At 49.5% G+C, this 21279-nt stretch overlaps 7 pseudogenes; all 7 read left to right on the top strand.

Moving 5' to 3' along the window:
* The first annotated feature begins 2613 nt into the window (after window positions 1-2613).
* LOC147039900 (5S ribosomal RNA) lies at window positions 2614-2722 on the top strand (annotated as a pseudogene).
* A 1132-nt stretch (window positions 2723-3854) lies between these two features.
* Window positions 3855-3971, top strand: LOC147039899 (5S ribosomal RNA; annotated as a pseudogene).
* Window positions 3972-5114: 1143 nt separating this feature from the next.
* LOC147039898 (5S ribosomal RNA) lies at window positions 5115-5223 on the top strand (annotated as a pseudogene).
* Window positions 5224-5568: 345 nt separating this feature from the next.
* On the top strand, window positions 5569-5687 carry LOC147039897 (5S ribosomal RNA; annotated as a pseudogene).
* A 2995-nt stretch (window positions 5688-8682) lies between these two features.
* Window positions 8683-8801, top strand: LOC147039896 (5S ribosomal RNA; annotated as a pseudogene).
* A 4016-nt stretch (window positions 8802-12817) lies between these two features.
* LOC147039895 (5S ribosomal RNA) lies at window positions 12818-12926 on the top strand (annotated as a pseudogene).
* A 970-nt stretch (window positions 12927-13896) lies between these two features.
* Window positions 13897-14015, top strand: LOC147039894 (5S ribosomal RNA; annotated as a pseudogene).
* Window positions 14016-21279: the final 7264 nt, after the last annotated feature.

Here is a 21279-nt window from a genome sequence, read left to right as displayed (position 1 = left end):
TGGTGCCTGTTGTGGCGGCAATCCCCGAACCCGCTGGTGGACACCGGCGGTAAGGGATGCCGTCAAGCTGAAGAAGGAGTCCTATAGGGCCTTTTGGCCTGCGGGACTCTGGAGACAGCTGACAGGTACCGGATGGCCAAGCGGAACGCGGCTTCGGCGGTTGCTGAGGCAAAAACTCGGGCGTGTGAGGAGTTTGGCGAGACCATGGAGAATGACTTCCGGACGGCTTCGAGGAAATTCTGGTCCACCATCCGGCGTCTCAGGAGGGGGAAGCAGTGCACGGTCAACACTGTTTACAGTGGAGATGGTGTGCTGCTGACCTCGACTCGGGATGTCGTGAGTCGGTGACGAAGACCTCCTCAATTCGACCGACACGCCTTCCATTGTGGAAGCAGGGCCTGAGGACTCTGAGGCGGACTCTCCAATCTCGGAGGTCGAAGTCACTGAGGTAGTTAAAAAACTCCTTGGTGGCAAGGCCCCGGGGGTGGATGAGATCCGCCCGGAGTTCTTAAAGGCTCTGGATGTTGTGGGGCTGTCATGGCTGACACGCCTCTACAGCATTGCGTGGACATCGGGGACGGTGCCTCTGGATTGGCAGACTGGGGTGGTGGTTCCCCTCTTTAAGAAGGGGGACCGGAGGGTGTGTTCCAATTACAGGGGAATCACACTCCTCAGCCTCCCTGGTAAGGTCTATTCAGGGGTGCTGGAGAGGAGGATCCGTCGGGAGGTCGAATCTCGGATTCAGGAGGAGCAGTGTGGCTTTCCTCCTGGCCGTGGAACAGTGGACCAGCTCTACACCCTCGGCAGGATCCTCGAGGGTGCATGGGAGTTCGCCCAACCAGTCCACATGTGTTTTGTGGACTTGGAGAAGGCGTTCGACCGTGTCCCTCGGGAGGTTCTCTGGAGGGTGCTTCGGGAGTACGGGGTGCCGAGCCAACTGATAAGGGCGGTTCGGTCCCTGTATCACCGATGCCAGAGTTTGGTCCACATTTCCGACAGTAAGTCGGATTCGTTCCCAGTGAGGGTTGGACTCCGCCAAGGCTGCGCTTTGTCACCGATTCTGTTCATAATTTTTATGGACAGAATTTCTAGGCGCAGCCGAGGCGTTGAGGGCGTCCGGTTTGGGGACCTCAGCATTGCGTCACTGCTTTTTGCAGATGACGTGGTGCTGTTGGCTTCTTCAGTCCGTGATCTCCAGCTCTCACTGGAGCGGTTCGCAGCCGAGTGTGAAGCGGTCGGGATGAGGGTCAGCACCTCCAAATCCGAGTCCATGGTCGGTCGGGGTGAGGGTCAGCACCTCCAAATCCAAGTCCATGGTCCTCGGTCGGAAAAGGGTGGAATGCCCTCTCCGGATCGGGGATGAGAGCCTGCCCCAAGTGGAGGAGTTCAAGTATCTTGGGGTCTTGTTCACGAGTGAGGGCAGGATGGAGCGCGAGATCGACAGGCGGATCGGTGCAGCGTCGGCAGTAATGCGGACTCTGTACCGGTCCGTCGTGGTGAAGAGAGAGCTGAGCCAAATGGCAAAGCTCTCGATTTACCGGTCGAGCTACGCTCCTACCCTCACCTATGGTCACGAGCTATGGGTCGTGACCGAAAGAACAAGATCCAGGATACAAGCGGCTGAAATGAGTTTCCTCCGCAGGGTGTCCGGGCTCTCCCTTAGAGATAGGGTGAGAAGCTCAGTCATCCGGGAGAGACTCGGAGTAGAGCCGCTGCTCCTCCACGTTGAGAGGAGCCAGTTGAGGTGGCTCGGGCATCTCATTAGGATGCCTCCTGAACGCCTCCCTGGGGAGGTGTTCCGGGCATGTCCCACCGGTAGGAGACCCCGGGGACGACCCAGGACGCGCTGGAGAGACTACGTCCCTCGGCTGGCCTGGGAACGCCTTGGAATCCCCCGGGATGAGCTGGAGGAAGTGGCTGGGGAGAGGGAGGTCTAGGAGTCCCTCCTAAAGCTGCTGCCCCCGCGACCCGACCCCGGATAAGCGGAAGAAGATGAAGGTGAAGGTTTATTTATTTTCAATTCAATCGTTCAAGCAATTTTTTTACAACACCCATCACGTATGGCATTCGGAAACTTCAGCCCTAGTTTTAACTCCGACATTGAAACTATAACCCGAGTTTGAAACGTAAATTGTGTAGTGTCATACATACCGTTGTAGTTCACGTTTCTTACCGCTAGAGGGGAGACTATGTACAGTAAATAAAGAGCCTGGCTCCCTGTGAACTCAAAGCAGCAGTCTTTATTTGTAAAATAACCCAACATTACATACATATTGCGCTTCCATGTAGTGTTTTTATCCTTTTCATGACATTTACTTTGATACAGCGAAATGCAGGTCGCAACGGCAAATTCGTGCTACCACACAAAAAGCTGTCAATAACGTTTCACGATAGCCATGTTTCCGTGAAACACCAAAAGTCTTGGAAGAGAGCCTTTTTCGGATCTGGTTGTGACATGGATAGGAGACGTTCAGGGAATACCAGGTGCTAAAAGCCTTTTTTTTTCCCACGTCAATTGTGAAAGGAAACTTTTACAACAGCCATCAAGTTGCTTGGCACGGGTTTTCAGGGGCAATTGTGTCTATAAAATGCAAAACTCTGGGAACTCTGATGGCTTACGGCCATACTACCCTGAGAACACGCGATCTCGGAAGCTTAGCAAGGTCAGGCCAGGTTTGTACTTGGATGGGAGACCGCCTGGGAATACCAGGTGCTGTAAGCTTTTATTTTATTGTATTTTTTTCAATTCAATCGTTCAAGCAATCTTTTACAACACCCATCACGTATGGCATTGGGAAACTTCAGCCCTAGTTTTAACTCCGACATTGAAACTATAACCCGAGTTTTAAACGTAAATTGTGTGGTGTCATCCATAGCGTTGCAGTTCACGTTTCTTACCGCTAGAGGGGAGACTATGTACAGCAGTGGTTCCCAAAGTGGGCGGTACCGGTGGGAAGATCTGGGGGGGCGGTGAGGAAGAAGGGGGCGGTAGGGGGGCGGCAGTCTGAAGTCGAAGTCAGAAGTTCGAGTGGTAGATTTGAGGACATTTTATTGCTTGAAATACCAGACTGGGTGATCAATCCATTCCTAAATGTCGTCGGTGAAGAAACTGGAGTGGCAGAGGAAGAACTGATTTCAATTCAAAATGACATTGAGCTAAGGCCAAAGTTCAAAAAGTCATATCAAGATTTTTGGTTCCAAAAAAAAATCTCTGACTGCTATCAAGTGCTGTGGAACAAGGTCAAGATGTACTTTATTGCCTTCCCAACATCATATTTAGTAGAACGGGGCTTCAGTGCAGTCGCCTTGCTTCTTTCCAAGCAAAGAAACCGACTGAAAATTACTGACCGCGGGGATCTACGACTTCTTCTTAGTGAGTTCCAGCCTGATGTTGAGAAGCTTGTGTCCCTGCACCAAGCACATCCATCCCATTAATATTAAGTGTGAGACAAAAATGTTACTGGTGGAGTGTTTAGGTCTTTACCATTCTATGTTGCTGAAACAGTTAAAACAGTTAAAAAATGAATTGGTTTGCTAAATTGGGTTTTATTTGTGAAATACACATCAGTGTTTAACCTCTTTTCAAATTGCAGCATACCAAATATCAAGAAAGAGGTGTTTGTTTCCATATGTGTCTGTGGGGGGACGGGGGGCTAGGAACTCACTGGGGAGCCAAGGGGGCGCCAGCCTGCAAAACATGGATGGGAGATGTTCAAGGAATACCAGGTGCTGAAAGCCTTTTTTTTCCCACATCAATTGTGAAAGAAAACTTTTACAACAGCCATCAAGTTGCTAGGCACAGGTTTTCAGGGGCGATTGTTTATATAAAATGCAAAACTTTGGTGACTTCGACGGCTTACGGCCATACTACCCTGAGAACGCCCGATTGTCCGATCTCGGAAGCTTAGCAAGGTCGGGCCTGGTTAGTACTTGGATGGAAGACCGCCCGGGAATACCAGGTGCTGTAAGCTTTTATTTTTTTCAATTCAATCGTTCAAGCAATCTTTTACAACACCCATCACGTATGGCATTCGGAAACTTCAGCCCTAGTTTTAACTCCGACATTGAAACTGTAACCCGAGTTTGAAATGTAAATTGTGTGGTGTCATCCATACCGTTGTAGTTCACGTTTCTTACCGCTAGAGGGGAGACTATGTACAGTAAATAAAGAGCCTGGCTCCCTTTGAACTCAAAGCAGCAGTCTTTATTTGTAAAATAACCCAACATTACATACACATTGCGCTTCCATGTAGTGTTTTTACCCTTTTCATGACATTTACTTTGATACGGCAAAATGCAGGTCGCAACGGCAAATCCGTGCTACCACACAAAAAGCTGTCAATAACGTTTCATGATAGCCATGTTTCCGTGAAACACCAAAAGTCTTGGAAGAAAGCCTTTTTCTTACCTGGTTGTTACATGGATGGGAGACGTTCAGGGAATACCAGTGCTGAAAGCCTTTTTTTTCCCACGTCAATTGTGAAAGGAAACTTTTACAACAGGCATCAAGTACCATCGTTGCTTGGCACGGGTTTTCAGGGCCGATTGTGTCTATAAAATGTAAAACTCAGGAGCCTCTGATGGCTTGCGGCCATACTACCCTGAGAAAGCCTGATCTCGTCCGATTTCGGAAGCTTAGCAAGGTCGGGCCCGGTTAGTACTTGCATGTACTACCACTAGAGGCGAGACTATGTACAGTAAATAAAGAGCCTGGCTCCCTGTGAACTCAAAGCAGCAGTCTTTATTTGTAAAATAACCCAACATTACATACACATTGCCCTTCCATGTAGTGTTTTTACCCTTTTCATGACATTTACTTTGATACAGCAAAATGCAGGTCGCAACGGCAAATTCGTGCTACCACACAAAAAGCTGTCAATAACGTTTCATGATAGCCATGTTTCCGTGAAACACCAAAAGTCTTGGAAGAAAGCCTTTTTGGGACCTGGTTGTGACATGGATGGGAGACGTTCAGGGAATACCAGGTGCTGAAAGCCTTTTTTTTTCCCACGTCAATTGTGAAAGGAAACTTTTACAACAGCCATCAAGTTGCTTGGCACGGGTTTTCAGGGGCAATTGTGTCTATAAAATGCAAAACTCTGGGAACTCTGATGGCTTACGGCCATACTACCCTGAGAACACGCGATCTCGGAAGCTTAGCAAGGTCAGGCCAGGTTTGTACTTGGATGGGAGACCGCCTGGGAATACCAGGTGCTGTAAGCTTTTATTTTATTGTATTTTTTTCAATTCTTCTTAGTGAGTTCCAGCCTGATGTTGAGAAGCTTGTGTCCCTACACCAAGCACATCCATCCCATTAATATTAAGTGTGAGACAAAAATGTTACTGGTGGAGTGTTTAGGGGGGGGGCTAGGAACTCACTGGGGAGCCAAGGGGGCGCCAGCCTGCAAAACATGGATGGGAGATGTTCAGGGAATACCAGGTGCTGAAAGCCTTTTTTTTCCCACATCAATTGTGAAAGGAAACTTTTACAACAGCCATCAAGTTGCTTGGCACGGGTTTTCAGGGACGATTGTGTCTATAAAATGCAAAACTCTGGAGATTCTGATGGCTTACGGCCATACTACCCTGAGAACGTCCGATCTCATTCGATCTCGGAAACTTAGCAGGGTCGGGCCTGGTTAGTACTTGGATGGGAGACCGCCTGGGAATACCAGGCGCTGTAAGCTTTTATTTTATTTTATTTTTTTTCAATTCAATCATTCAAGCAATTTTTTTACAACACCCATCACGTATGGCATTCGGAAACTTCAGCCCTAGTTTTAACTCCGACATTGAAACTTGTTAGGATACGGATTTTTAGCTATTGATCTGACTCCAAATTGCGATCAACACTTAACACAAGTTTCTATGTCCCAATCCTGCGGCAAGATGTCATAATGCAGGAAAAGTCTCACACGGTCCCTCTGCCTTAGGCGACCAGAATGTTACCAATAACAACAGTCAAGACAAAAATTGCTCGTGATTGTTCAGCCGTCGGGGGCTTGGCATGCCCACTGTTGGAGGGTGAGCACAATTCTCACCCCCTTTGCAGCACTGCTTCATCGGGGGAGAACTTGGAAATGTCTGCCGCGCGGTTGTCGTCTTCAGTCTTCAGTGGCCAGGGTAGACTACCTGGCCACCAAGGGGGAAGAGGATTATTCTGCCTCTATTTGAACTGGGGGCGGGGACGCTGTCGATGGTGGATCTGCTTCCTTGCTGGAACCCTCGTGTTGCAGTCATCAAGTCCAGAACCATCCTGTTTTGCAAGACCATTTGTTCAATAGCCTGAATCACTCTGTTTTGTCCATCACTGACCCCAGACAGGATCATGAGGGTCAAAGGTCACAACAGCCCTGCGTCGACGTCCAGAAGAGTTGCGTGCTTTCGTCAGCTGATGATGTTGTATCCTGTAGGTGTGGTCTGTCACCCACACTGGTGCACACACTCCTGTCCAGTTGGCGGGCAGCATCAAACAACCCTTTTGACCACAAAGCCGCCAGCCATTCTGTATGAAGTAGGTTCTGTTTGATGGTGCAGCCATATCGGTGGGATATCCCCCACCACTCGAAATGGCTCTCTTATCCTGACACTCATCGGTGATGTCCAAAGCTCCCATCCAGTTTCCTCCTGGAGAGCAGTCGTCGTTGATGCATTTGTGGGTCTCGTTTCCTTGGATGTAACATGTGTAGTTCACTCCAGCTGGTCTCTCTGTGTAGGCCACTTGCGGTAATGTTCGTCCTTTAACAGTCACATTGAGATTTGTCCAGAAAAGCTGATCACAGGTACCGTCTGTAAGTCCAGGGCGGAAAGGGTCGGCATCACTGACTGTGACAGCACGGTGTTGATATCCAATCCCTTCCATGGATGCCATACATTTTGCTTCAGTGACATTCCTTGCTCTGGCCTCCAAGTGAACTTGCGTGGAGGAAGGGGGGGAGTTTGGAACACACACATAGCATCCCTCCTGTGTGTGAGCTCTCACAGTGAACATCACATACCGGTACCAAGCGTTGGTTTCGTATGGGTTTCTGGGGTCCCATGACCAGTCCTCAAAATTCTCATCATGTGACCATCTTCTTCCACGAATGACACTGTCCATTGGTCCATTCAGATGAGCCCACAAACCATAGCACACTCCAACCACAGCGCAGCGTAGAATCCACCTAGCATATGGAATTCCGTTGCTACTAGGATGGCAGAGACACCGGGACATCTCCTCGCCTAGCGGAGTGGGGATCGCTGGATTCTTCACCAACATTGAGACGCCCCACCCTAACCAATGAAGCCCCTTTGAAGTCGGAACTTCCCCACCACCCCGAATGAGGGGTCCAGCACTCTCTGCAACTTGCAGTGGCTGAGGTGAATCCAGCTGGGCCGTTCAGGAATCTTTACTGCAGTGGGGGTGGTCAGCAAGACTTGGAATGGTCCCTCCCACCGTGGGCTGGCCCAGTTCTTTCTTTTGATGACCTTGATGTAGACCCAGTCTCGTGGCTTGATGAGGTTGTCAACCTGTGGGGAAGGAAGATCAGGCGGCAGTAAATTTGCATTTGACACATCTTCCATTTTGAGCGTCCTGATCATGTAATCTGCCAAGGACTGTTCTTCATCTGCTTTTTGCAAATCTGCAGTGAACACAGGTAGTCTATATGGTCTCTCATGGATGATTTCAAAAGGTGATAGCCCTTCTGAAGTGCTTTTGATAGTAGCGTTTGCTCGTTTAGATGGAACTATTTCAACCCATTTGGAAAATGCATCAATCATCACTAGGCAGTATTTGTGAGGTCCACTTTGTGTGAGTTCGATAAAATCCATGTGCATGATTTGGAATGGGTAAGACGGTTTTGGAAGTGAGCCTCTCTTAGGTCTCATGTTTCCTTGTGGATTATGTTTCTTGGCACGGGTTTTCAGGGGCATTTGTTTCTATAAAATGCAAAACTTTGGAAACTTTGTCGGATTACGGCCATACTACCCTGAAAACGCCTGATCTCGGAAATTTAGCACGGTCGGGCCTGGTTAGTACTCGGATGACAGACCGCCTGGGAATACCAGGTGCTGTAAGCTAATATTTATTTATTTATTTATTTATTTATTTATTTATTTTTTCAATTCAATCGTTCAAGCAATCTTTTGCAACACCCATCACGTATGGCATTCGGAAACTTCAGCCCTAGTTTTAACTCCGACATTGAAACTATAACCCGAGTTTGAAACGTAAATTGTGTGGTGTCATCCATAGCGTTGCAGTTCACGTTTCTTACCGCTAGAGGGTAGACTATGTACAGTAAATAAACAGCCTGGCTTCCGGTGAACTTAAAGCAGCAGTCAAATGTCTTGAAACGGGAAAAACACTTCCAATATAGTGTTTTTCCCTTTTTCAAGACATTTACTTTGATACGGCAAAATGCAGGTCGCAACGGCAAATTCGTGCTACCACACAAAAAGCTGTCAATAACTTTTCATGATAGCCATGTTTCCATGAAACACCAAAAGTCATGGAAGAAAGCCTTTTTCGGACCTGGTTGTGACATGGATGGGAGACGTTCAGGGAATACCAGGTGCTGAAAGCCTTTTTTTTCCACGTCAATTGTGAAAGGAAACTTTTACAACAGCCATCAAGTTGCTTGGCACGAGTTTTCAGGGGCGATTGTGTCTATAAAATGCAAATTTCTGGATATTCTGACAGCTTACGGCCATACTACCCTGAGAATGCCCGATCTCGTCAGATCTCGGAAGCTTAGCAGGGTCGGGCCTGGTTAGTACTTGGATGGAAGTCCGCCTGGGAATACCAGGTGCTGTAAGCTTATTTATTTATTTATTTATTTACTTATTTTCACTCTCCTTGAGTCGTCACCTTATCGTGGTGGAGGGATTTGCGTGCCCCTATGATCCTAGGAGCCATGTTGTCTGGGGCTTCATGCCCCTGGTAGGGTAACCATGGCAGAAGGGTCCTAGGTGAGGGGCCAGACAAAGCACGGCTCAGAAGACCCCTTATGATGAAAAAAATATATGGATGTCGTTTTCCCTCGCCCGGACGCGGGTCACCGGGGCACCTCTCTGGAGCCAGGCCTGGAGGTGGGGCTCGAAGGCGAGCGCCTGGTGGCCGGGCCTTCGCTCATGGGGTCCGGTCGGGCATAGCCCGAAAAGAAAACATGGGTTCCCCTTCCAATGGGCTCACCACCTATAGGACGGGCCAAAGGGGTCGGGTGCATAGTGAGCTGGGCGGCGGCCAAAGGCGGGGACCTTGGCGGTCCGATCCCCGGCTGCAGAGGCTGGCTCTAGGGACATGGAATGTCACCTCTCTGGCTGGAAAGGAGCCCAAGCTGGTGTGTGAGGCAGAAAGGTTCCGACTAGACATAGTCGGACTTGCCTCCACACATAGTTTGGGCTCTGGTACAAGCCCTCTCGAGAGGGGCTGGACTCTCTTCCACTCTGGAGTTGCCCACGGTGAGATGCGTCGAGCAGCTGTCGGCATACTTATTGCCCCCCGGCTGGGCGCCTGCACATTGGGGTTCACCCCGGTGAGCGAGAGGGTAGCCTCCCTCCGCCTTCGGGTGGGGGGACGGGTCCTGTTGTTTGTGTCTATGCACCGAACGGCAGCTCAAAGTACCCACCCTTCTTAGAGTCCCTGGAGGAAGTGCTGGAGAGCGCTCCTTCTGGGGACTCCATCGTTCTACTGGGTGACTTCAATGCTCACGTGGGCAATGACAGTGAGACCTGGAAGGGCATGATTGGGAGGAACGGCCCCCCCGATCTGAACCAGAGCGGTGTTCTATTATTGGACTTTTGTGCTCGACACGGACTTTCTATAATGAACACCATGTTCAGGCATAAGGGTGTCCATGTGTGCACTTGGCACCAGGACACCCTAGGCCGCAGTTCGTTGATCGACCTTGTAGTCGTGTCATCGGATTTGCGGCCGCATGTTTTGGACACTCGGGTGAAAAGAGGGGCGGAGCTGTCAACTGATCACCACCTGGTGGTGGGTTGGCTCCGATGGCAGGGGAAGATGCCGGTCCGACCTGGCAGACCCAAACGCTCTGTGAGGGTCTGCTGGGAACGTCTGGCAGAATCCCCTGTCAGGAAGAGCTTCAACTCCCACCTCCGGCAGAGCTTTTCCCACGGGGAGGCGGGGGACATTGAGTCCGAGTGGACCTTGTTCCGCGCCTCCATTGTTGAGGCAGCCGACCGGAGCTGTGGCCGTTAAGGTTGTTGGTGCCTGTTGTGGCGGCAATCCCCGAACCCGCTGGTGGACACCGGCGGTAAGGGATGCCGTCAAGCTGAAGAAGGAGTCCTATAGGGCCTTTTGGCCTGCGGGACTCTGGAGACAGCTGACAGGTACCGGATGGCCAAGCGGAACGCGGCTTCGGCGGTTGCTGAGGCAAAAACTCGGGCGTGTGAGGAGTTTGGCGAGACCATGGAGAATGACTTCCGGACGGCTTCGAGGAAATTCTGGTCCACCATCCGGCGTCTCAGGAGGGGGAAGCAGTGCACGGTCAACACTGTTTACAGTGGAGATGGTCTGCTGCTGACCTCGACTCGGGATGTCGTGAGTCGGTGACGAAGACCTCCTCAATTCGACCGACACGCCTTCCATTGTGGAAGCAGGGCCTGAGGACTCTGAGGCGGACTCTCCAATCTCGGAGGTCGAAGTCACTGAGGTAGTTAAAAAACTCCTTGGTGGCAAGGCCCCGGGGGTGGATGAGATCCGCCCGGAGTTCTTAAAGGCTCTGGATGTTGTGGGGCTGTCATGGCTGACACGCCTCTACAGCATTGCGTGGACATCGGGGACGGTGCCTCTGGATTGGCAGACTGGGGTGGTGGTTCCCCTCTTTAAGAAGGGGGACCGGAGGGTGTGTTCCAATTACAGGGGAATCACACTCCTCAGCCTCCCTGGTAAGGTCTATTCAGGGGTGCTGGAGAGGAGGATCCGTCGGGAGGTCGAATCTCGGATTCAGGAGGAGCAGTGTGGCTTTCCTCCTGGCCGTGGAACAGTGGACCAGCTCTACACCCTCGGCAGGATCCTCGAGGGTGCATGGGAGTTCGCCCAACCAGTCCACATGTGTTTTGTGGACTTGGAGAAGGCGTTCGACCGTGTCCCTCGGGAGGTTCTCTGGAGGGTGCTTCGGGAGTACGGGGTGCCGAGCCAACTGATAAGGGCGGTTCGGTCCCTGTATCACCGATGCCAGAGTTTGGTCCACATTTCCGACAGTAAGTCGGATTCGTTCCCAGTGAGGGTTGGACTCCGCCAAGGCTGCGCTTTGTCACCGATTCTGTTCATAATTTTTATGGACAGAATTTCTAGGCGCAGCCGAGGCGTTGAGGGCGTCCGGTTTGGGGACCTCAGCATTGCGTCACTGCTTTTTGCAGATGACGTGGTGCTGTTGGCTTCTTCAGTCCGTGATCTCCAGCTCTCACTGGAGCGGTTCGCAGCCGAGTGTGAAGCGGTCGGGATGAGGGTCAGCACCTCCAAATCCGAGTCCATGGTCGGTCGGGGTGAGGGTCAGCACCTCCAAATCCAAGTCCATGGTCCTCGGTCGGAAAAGGGTGGAATGCCCTCTCCGGATCGGGGATGAGAGCCTGCCCCAAGTGGAGGAGTTCAAGTATCTTGGGGTCTTGTTCACGAGTGAGGGCAGGATGGAGCGCGAGATCGACAGGCGGATCGGTGCAGCGTCGGCAGTAATGCGGACTCTGTACCGGTCCGTCGTGGTGAAGAGAGAGCTGAGCCAAATGGCAAAGCTCTCGATTTACCGGTCGAGCTACGCTCCTACCCTCACCTATGGTCACGAGCTATGGGTCGTGACCGAAAGAACAAGATCCAGGATACAAGCGGATGAAATGAGTTTCCTCCGCAGGGTGTCCGGGCTCTCCCTTAGAGATAGGGTGAGAAGCTCAGTCATCCGGGAGAGACTCGGAGTAGAGCCGCTGCTCCTCCACGTTGAGAGGAGCCAGTTGAGGTGGCTCGGGCATCTCATTAGGATGCCTCCTGAACGCCTCCCTGGGGAGGTGTTCTGGGCATGTCCCACCGGTAGGAGACCCCGGGGACGACCCAGGACGCGCTGGAGAGACTACGTCCCTCGGCTGGCCTGGGAACGCCTTGGAATCCCCCGGGATGAGCTGGAGGAAGTGGCTGGGGAGAGGGAGGTCTAGGAGTCCCTCCTAAAGCTGCTGCCCCCGCGACCCGACCCCGGATAAGCGGAAGAAGATGAAGATTTATTTATTTTCAATTCAATCGTTCAAGCAATTTTTTTACAACACCCATCACGTATGGCATTCGGAAACTTCAGCCCTAGTTTTAACTCCGACATTGAAACTATAACCCGAGTTTGAAACGTAAATTGTGTAGTGTCATACATACCGTTGTAGTTCACGTTTCTTACCGCTAGAGGGGAGACTATGTACAGTAAATAAAGAGCCTGGCTCCCTGTGAACTCAAAGCAGCAGTCTTTATTTGTAAAATAACCCAACATTACATACATATTGCGCTTCCATGTAGTGTTTTTATCCTTTTCATGACATTTACTTTGATACAGCGAAATGCAGGTCGCAACGGCAAATTCGTGCTACCACACAAAAAGCTGTCAATAACGTTTCACGATAGCCATGTTTCCGTGAAACACCAAAAGTCTTGGAAGAAAGCCTTTTTCGGATCTGGTTGTGACATGGATAGGAGACGTTCAGGGAATACCAGGTGCTAAAAGCCTTTTTTTTTCCCACGTCAATTGTGAAAGGAAACTTTTACAACAGCCATCAAGTTGCTTGGCACGGGTTTTCAGGGGCAATTGTGTCTATAAAATGCAAAACTCTGGGAACTCTGATGGCTTACGGCCATACTACCCTGAGAACACGCGATCTCGGAAGCTTAGCAAGGTCAGGCCAGGTTTGTACTTGGATGGGAGACCGCCTGGGAATACCAGGTGCTGTAAGCTTTTATTTTATTGTATTTTTTTCAATTCAATCGTTCAAGCAATCTTTTACAACACCCATCACGTATGGCATTGGGAAACTTCAGCCCTAGTTTTAACTCCGACATTGAAACTATAACCCGAGTTTTAAACGTAAATTGTGTGGTGTCATCCATAGCGTTGCAGTTCACGTTTCTTACCGCTAGAGGGGAGACTATGTACAGCAGTGGTTCCCAAAGTGGGCGGTACCGGTGGGAAGATCTGGGGGGGCGGTGAGGAAGAAGGGGGCGGTAGGGGGGCGGCAGTCTGAAGTCGAAGTCAGAAGTTCGAGTGGTAGATTTGAGGACATTTTATTGCTTGAAATACCAGACTGGGTGATCAATCCATTCCTAAATGTCGTCGGTGAAGAAACTGGAGTGGCAGAGGAAGAACTGATTTCAATTCAAAATGACATTGAGCTAAGGCCAAAGTTCAAAAAGTCATATCAAGATTTTTGGTTCCAAAAAAAAATCTCTGACTGCTATCAAGTGCTGTGGAACAAGGTCAAGATGTACTTTATTGCCTTCCCAACATCATATTTAGTAGAACGGGGCTTCAGTGCAGTCGCCTTGCTTCTTTCCAAGCAAAGAAACCGACTGAAAATTACTGACCGCGGGGATCTACGACTTCTTCTTAGTGAGTTCCAGCCTGATGTTGAGAAGCTTGTGTCCCTGCACCAAGCACATCCATCCCATTAATATTAAGTGTGAGACAAAAATGTTACTGGTGGAGTGTTTAGGGGGGGGGGGGGGGGCTAGGAACTCACTGGGGAGCCAAGGGGGCGCCAGCCTGCAAAGCATGGATGGGAGATGTTCAGGGAATACCAGGTGCTGAAAGCCTTTTTTTTCCCACATCAATTGTGAAAGGAAACTTTTACAACAGCCATCAAGTTGCTTGGCACGGGTTTTCAGGGACGATTGTGTCTATAAAATGCAAAACTCTGGAGATTCTGATGGCTTACGGCCATACTACCCTGAGAACGTCCGATCTCATTCGATCTCGGAAACTTAGCAGGGTCGGGCCTGGTTAGTACTTGAATGGGAGACCGCCTGGGAATACCAGGCGCTGTAAGCTTTTATTTTATTTTATTTTTTTTCAATTCAATCATTCAAGCAATTTTTTTACAACACCCATCACGTATGGCATTCGGAAACTTCAGCCCTAGTTTTAACTCCGACATTGAAACTTGTTAGGATACGGATTTTTAGCTATTGATCTGACTCCAAATTGCGATCAACACTTAACACAAGTTTCTATGTCCCAATCCACACACTGGCGCACCTAACAATTTTGCGAGTTCGTTCTGTCAAAGAGAAGACCAGTAGATCAATCAGGCCAAATTTACCAATTGTTGATTCCTAACAAAGCACACTAATACAGGCCTGGGTCCCGGGTCACTCACACTAAAACTCGTGCGGTTTTGTGACCACCAAAAGACGACACATTCTTCCGGGTTGCCCAGTTTTAAAGAACCACAATATGAATATTAAAGCATGCAAAATATTGTGTGATTATTGGTCGATGGTCATCTCCTCCCCGTCGAGGTGTCATCACTGTGGTCAGGAGTTGGGTTTTTTCCTCTCGAAGCCCGACCACCTGGACGTGGTGTTGTTCTTTGTTCTCGTTCCTCACCGACCTTGAGGTGTTATCGTCCGGAACTCCCTCTCTGGGCCTGTTTTGCAAAACAGCGCGCTATCGGTCCTTCCGATTCAGCTGTATAATTACCCAGTCGTTGGACATTGTAATGAAGGTAATTAATACGGTCTACATTTTTATTGGGGGTGATCCATAGGAAGATACTTTTGAATCCCGAGGCCACTTGATTAACGAGTTTATACTCATCTGGTACACCTCGGGGCACTCCTATAGCGTCAATATATGTTGGATCGTCGTCGCTCAACCACGGGGGCAAAACGTCTCTTTTGGCTCGCTTCAGGAGCTCCGCCAATGGGGACTCCAGGTCCCAATTGAGATTCTGTATTTCAATGGGGACAACCACCACAGGAATTATCAAAGACACAAGGGCACAGATACCTGATGCATTCTTTGGCAAGCGATCATATAATTTGTCATCACCACACCACAACCAGATGTCTGCACGAGAGAGAGGAGAGGTTACAGTCAGTGACAAATTGAATTTGCACCATGTGGAATCTATTGTCCCAATACTTATGCCGGTTCCCTTTAACTTTAAACATGTCATATTTTGTTGAGTCACATATGTTAGGGTTGAATAGATTAGGTTGATCATATTATGTTGGAATGTAATCAGTAATAATTAACCTAAGCTTGTCCTGTCTTAACAAAGGAGTAGAACAAAGTGCTAAGATCTTTTGCACTGATTGACCAATTGTAGAAGACGCAATCAAAGTTGTTCTGTCTACTCAACATCGTAAAACATCCCCGCTATGATGTGATCAGAGGCCAGGTGTTTCACCCCCACCTTGGCCACCACACATGTAAATTGTCACCCCCACCCTTCTTCTCTCAATAAATACTGTCTTGCATGAATGCAACGGCAGACTTTGTTCGGACATTGCTGTGTCTACAGCAACGAACAAATTCTCCACTTGCAGAATTTGTTCGGACATTGTTGTATCTACAATGACGAACAAGTTCTCCACGTGCAAGTGTTCAAAAGGGCATACTGTCTCGTGTGGTTCTTGCACAATAAGTTAGAGTCGGAACATCTCTAACAACATGGTTGTCAAAAACGGGCTTTCTTTTTTAGTGAATAATTGTATGCCGTGACTCTCCAATGCCCTCTCAACCGAGGACAAACCAAACTCATTCCCTAAGCATTGAAAAACCATAAATAAAATAAACAACCACATTTTTCCATATGTTAACTTCTTTTGTCCATGACATGAAGCAACTACAAACCGTCCATCCTCTTTACCTTGGTGAATACATGTCCCTTCTCTGTCTGGTGGTGCTAAATCCAATACTTCCCTTACCTTTTCAATTTGCTTCCTCCACACCCTTCTCTGGTACTTTTCCAATTTGTCCTGTAACGTGACTTACATTTGCCAATTTCCGCTGTCACATCTCTGTCTCAAACCTCCCTGTTCCTCTCGTGAGAGCTCTTCTGTTGTGTTCACCTCAGCTTCATAAACTACTTTTCCTCTGCATCAATATTGTCTATAGGTGGGTGAAATTTGAATCTGGGACGTTTTCTGCTGGATGGTCTCATCAATGTCCACACAAAAAGACAACTTAATAAAAATAGCACTACTAAAATTAATTCTGAAAAATCCGAAAAACCTTTCGAGCCCTCCCCTTTACTTTTCCGTATTGCTGCTCCTTCTCTTTCTGCCCCCCCCCTTGGCCGGGTCCGGGACACGGCCAAACAGGAATACCTTCATCCTGATGGAACAAGCTCTGGGGCCGGACGTAGGTGTGAGTAGTGATACCACCGGCGTCCTTTGAAGTCGAGCTGGGCCGCGTGAGACGTCCTGGCCAAGACACAAAAGGGGCCCTTCCACCTGGGCTCCGTCCACTTTCTGGAGATGACTCGGACGTACACGTGTACATGTGAGCTGTTTCTCCACCGACACGCCTTCCTCCGCCGCAGCGGATTTCTCTCCAATCTGTGCAGAAACACTGGACACCAAAGCAGACAAATAGGACCAGTATGCTGTATGAGACAAATTTGGTACCGTAACATCCTCCGGTGGGACGAGCGTCGTTGCTGGTCCCGGCATTAGACGACCTGTCATCAATTCAAACGGTGCAAATCCAGTGTGCCTGTTAACAGATTGCCGCACAGACAACAAGGCAAGCGGAATCGCTTGGAGCCAATTCATTTTCATTTGAGCAATAATTTTGGCCAGTTTTTCCTTCAACGTCCGGTTCATTTGTTCAACTTTGCCCTGGCTCTGAGGATGGTAGACACAGCCAAATCGATGCTTCAAACCCAAAATTGATTCCACCTTGGCCAAGGCTTTGTTGTTAAAGTGTGTACCATTGTCAGAGCGGATCAGGGCCGGAAAACCATGTGTGGGGATGCAATGGGTGATCAAAGCCTTGATCACAGCAGCAGAATCTTCTTTCGAGCACGGATATGCCTCAGGCCAGCCTGAGTAAGCGTCAACCAACACAAGCAAAAAGCGTTTTCCATTCACTCTTGTATACATGTCGGTGAAATCAATGATCACCTCTGCTCCCGACCACGGGGTCGGCTGAAACAGGCCGGGCTTAGGCTTCAACGTAGGACGTGCATTGAATGTCTGGCAGGACTCACAATCCGCAACGAATTTCCAGACCATGTCCGAGAGTCTGGGATGCCACCAACTTCGAAGATGGATCATCATGGGATGGGGACCCACATGGGAAGTTGTGTGTGCCTGTGACAGGACCTCCGCCATTAGCCTTCCTTCCGGAAGAGCGGGCTGGCCTTTGGGTCCTACCCACAAGCCATCTGATTGTTTGACAGCCTTTGCTGCCACCCAGACTGATTTTTGTTCCGGGGACGTGGCATCCTGGGCGGCACACAGATCGGCATGTGAGAGCGACAGAGGCAAACAGGAGTCGGGGTGTTCCCCGTCCAGATTACTGGACCGCGGTTCACCAACATCATCTCCAGCAATCCTGTGTCTGCCATGGGTTGTTTAATTTGGTGTGCATTCTGAAACTCAGACCAGTACAAATTAGGAATGTGAGTTTTCCGCCAATCGGTCTGTTGCAACAACTGCTTGACCATTGAGCCTAATTGTCTGGCCTCGTGTCCTGGGGCAATAGCCAGCGAAATGTGTGGCACCCCTTTCTCTGTCATTTTGAACCACTGCATTTGTTCATGTGTCAGTTCAGTTGCCGCTGCAACTCCCTCTTTACCAATCAAAATACGTGATGAAGTTAAATCCCACATGTGCCCTTCAATTTCTTCAAACAAATCCCGATATACATCATCACTTTTTCGGCTTTAATATAGAGTGCAATGCAAAGGATCAACAGGTGGGTGGTATGGCGCCAGTGAGCAGATCCAAGGTTTCCACAGTAGGTAGGTCGAGAACACACCACCACCAGCAGGGGTCTCTGGCTCCAGCCTGGCCCAGTAGATGGTTGCAGTTTCTGCTTCTGTCGGTAGGGGCGCCATCAGCCACTGACCATGTTGTTGTATTTGTTGTGAACACTGGATGCTGACGCCATCTGGAAATTGAATAATCACTCCCTCTGGCCCACACAGAATTCTGGCTTCAACGGCTGACAACAAGTCCTCCCCATCAAATTGATCGGAGTGTCTGTGGAATGGATGTATTTGTGCCACAGTCTCCACCCTGTCCGGGTGATCACAGTTTCAAGTGGTTTGGTAAAAGGCAGACTTCGTGGTTTTCCCGAGAAGCCGACTAAAGTTGTTGTTTTCTTTGACAGTAAGGATACAGGAAGGGCAGTGTTTATTGATGAATACGTTGCTCCTGTGTCCACCAGCATCTGCACAGGTTTTCCCTCCACTGTCACATGAAGCATTGGCTCCGCCGGGCCACTGCTTCTCTGGCTCCCCGGGCATCCCTATTCAAATTGTCCACACCAGAGATCATCATGTTGATAGTACTGACCTCCGTGTGCTTGTGGCTGTTGCCAGGGCCGTCCACCAGACGGTAGGGGCGCTGCTTGTTGCATCGGCGCCTCGGGTTGATGTGGCGGGCCTCCGGCTGGGCGGGCGTCTCCGTGCGGTCGATACTGCGGGCATTCTCTTGCCCAGTGATCGGTTTCGCCGCAGATGAAGCATGCGTTGGGCGAATGGGGTTTGTATGTTGCCCTCCCGGGTAAGCAGGTGCATTCCCTCCCCAGCCTCTGTATCCGCCCCGGAACTGGCCCCTTCCGCGTCCCACCACCTGAGGAGCCTGTGACATTTGCATTTCCTTTTTCTGTGATTTAGACTGTTTAGCTTCACCATGCATTTTTGCCAACTGTAATTTAAACAACAGTTTGGATAATGCGTCTGTCTCGTTATCAACTTTAGCTTGTGACTCAGTAAACATTCTGCAGTGATGCAAAAGATGACGTTTAAATTGTTCCTCGGTACAAACCAGAATGTCAGGGTCTGACATTAGCTGCTTCTTCACATCTGGCGGAAGTCCATCCACCAGCGCCGTCCGGAAGAGCACCTCTGCCTCGTGCGTGAGAGTCGGATGGCGACCTGTGGTTTCAATCCAACTCTCCACACATGTTACATAATGTTGGGCAGGTGACATTTTCACATCATAGGGAAACATAGTGGGGGCCAGATCGGTAGGTTGTGGGAAAGTCATTTTAATGTTTTCAAACAGGGGCGCTGCTACTGGTGGCAAGGGCACCTCCCTCCCCAGTCTCGCTGTGCCTGCTGCTTCCTCAATCGCCTGTAATTGCACTAGGGAGCATGCTCCTGCCAACATCTGGCAAATGTCACCAAGTGTGCAGGTCTGCCCACTCATCAGAGCCAAAAATTTGTTCAGCCACACCTTGCCTCCTCTGCTTTTCTCACATTAACAACACTTTCTACGGGCAGTTTCTTCTGAGTGGCAAACAAAGCTGTTGCAGCTGTTGCCATATTGTGCAAAGAGCGTCGCTCTTCCTCTCTCTCTGTGCTTCTCAAGCACCTTGCGCTCACGCCAGCCGGCCCCTTTCTGCTGGTCTTCTAAGGAGAGCTTTCTTTTCAGCACCTGACCCTCTTTTTGCTGCAATTGCCGTGAGAGACGTTCCATGTCCCAAATTGTTGAAAAACCCTGAAACAATTTGTCAGCTTCCAATTTCGCGAAGACTTTTCGGTGTCTCACACGCTCCTTTGCCACTTTCTTTCTGTCAATGCCACTCACAATTTGCGCTACCACATTGCATACATTCTTTCAATCTCACTCCATTCATTCCTCTCAGCGCACACACACCTCTTATCACACACACTATCTCACTCCATTCATTCCTCTCAGCACACGCACTCCTCTCATCTCACACACACACACACACACACACACACACACACACACACACACACACACACACACACACACACACACACACTCCCCCCAATTTGATTCATTTTGGATATTTTAGAGGTCTGATCTCTCACAGGAGGAACTGTTACCACCGGATGTGTTTGGGAGGCCTCACTTCTCCCAGGATCTCAAAAAACCTGGCTATTTGAATACGCTCGTCAACGTACCCTTGTCCACCACGACGAAGCTAGGTCCCAGACCTATCCGTAATACGCGTAAGTCCCTGACTTTACCGTACACGTCACACACGTAGGTTCCAAACTTATTCACCGTATGTTTCTTAACTTCTTGCACACTTTATTTGATCTGAACAACAGTCTCCTCTTAAATTTCCTCTTTCAATTTGCAGAATTTCGACTTATAGTAACAGGTATTCTGCTTACCTTATCAGTGATGAGCGCTCAGGGTTGAGGAGACGTTGTACCAGCTCAACGTTGTGCACTTAATCCAAACGGTTCGCCGACCGAGAGACAGCGTCCCAGACGATGTCCGGTGTCCTGGATATAGACCACGAGTTGCCAATTACCCTTCTCTTGACATCACGTCGGGGTCACCAAGAAATTGTTAGGATACGGATTTTTAGCTATTGATCTGACTCCAAATTGCGATCAACACTTAACACAAGTTTCTATGTCCCAATCGGTGCTTACGTATTATCGGGAGGACCTTTGATTTTTACTTTTTCTTTTTTTTCACATGGTTTGTTGGTTAGTATGAAGATCTAGATCCATAGTTCCATAGCTCCATAGCCCCGGAGCTCCATAGCCCCGGAGCTCCATAGCTCCATAGCCCCGGAGCTCCATAGCCCCGGAGCTCCATAGCCCCGGAGCTCCATAGCTCCATAGCCCCGGAGCTCCATAGCCCCGGAGCGCCATAGCTCCATAGCCCCGGAGAAAAAGTAAAAATCAAAGGTCCTCCCAATAATACGTAAGGATCCTGAAGGGAACACAACAGCCTCTTCCTCAGTGCGCGGTAAATCAAAGATCTTCATACTAACCAACAAACCATGTGAAAAAAAAGAAAAAGTAAAAATCAAAGGTCCTCCCGATAATACGTAAGCACCGGTTTCTCATTTACAATGGCGATCTGGAGGCAAGGTGTGTGAAGTGTCTTGCCCAAGGACACAACGACATGTGACTGTGACAGAGCCGGGATGGAACCGCCAACCCAGCCACAGCCGCCTTTCATGTCAAACCGTATGCTTTGCGTGTTAGGGTGGGGATTTGGGGAGGTTTCACCGAACGTGAATGAATGTGGGAGTAGTCGTAAAGATCTAAAATAGCGATGGTTTGGGTGTGCTTGGTGCCCATAGCACTCACGTTTGGGCCAGCAGGTAAGGTGCACCACTGCAGCAGATGTTTCCATGG

Source organism: Syngnathus leptorhynchus, chromosome 21 (genome assembly GCF_054491065.1).
Source record: "Syngnathus leptorhynchus isolate UIUO chromosome 21, UIUO_Slep, whole genome shotgun sequence".
NCBI classification, from domain to species: domain Eukaryota; kingdom Metazoa; phylum Chordata; class Actinopteri; order Syngnathiformes; family Syngnathidae; genus Syngnathus; species Syngnathus leptorhynchus.
The sequence above is the reverse complement of the archived record's forward strand: the minus strand, read 5'-3'. Positions and strand labels throughout refer to the sequence as shown.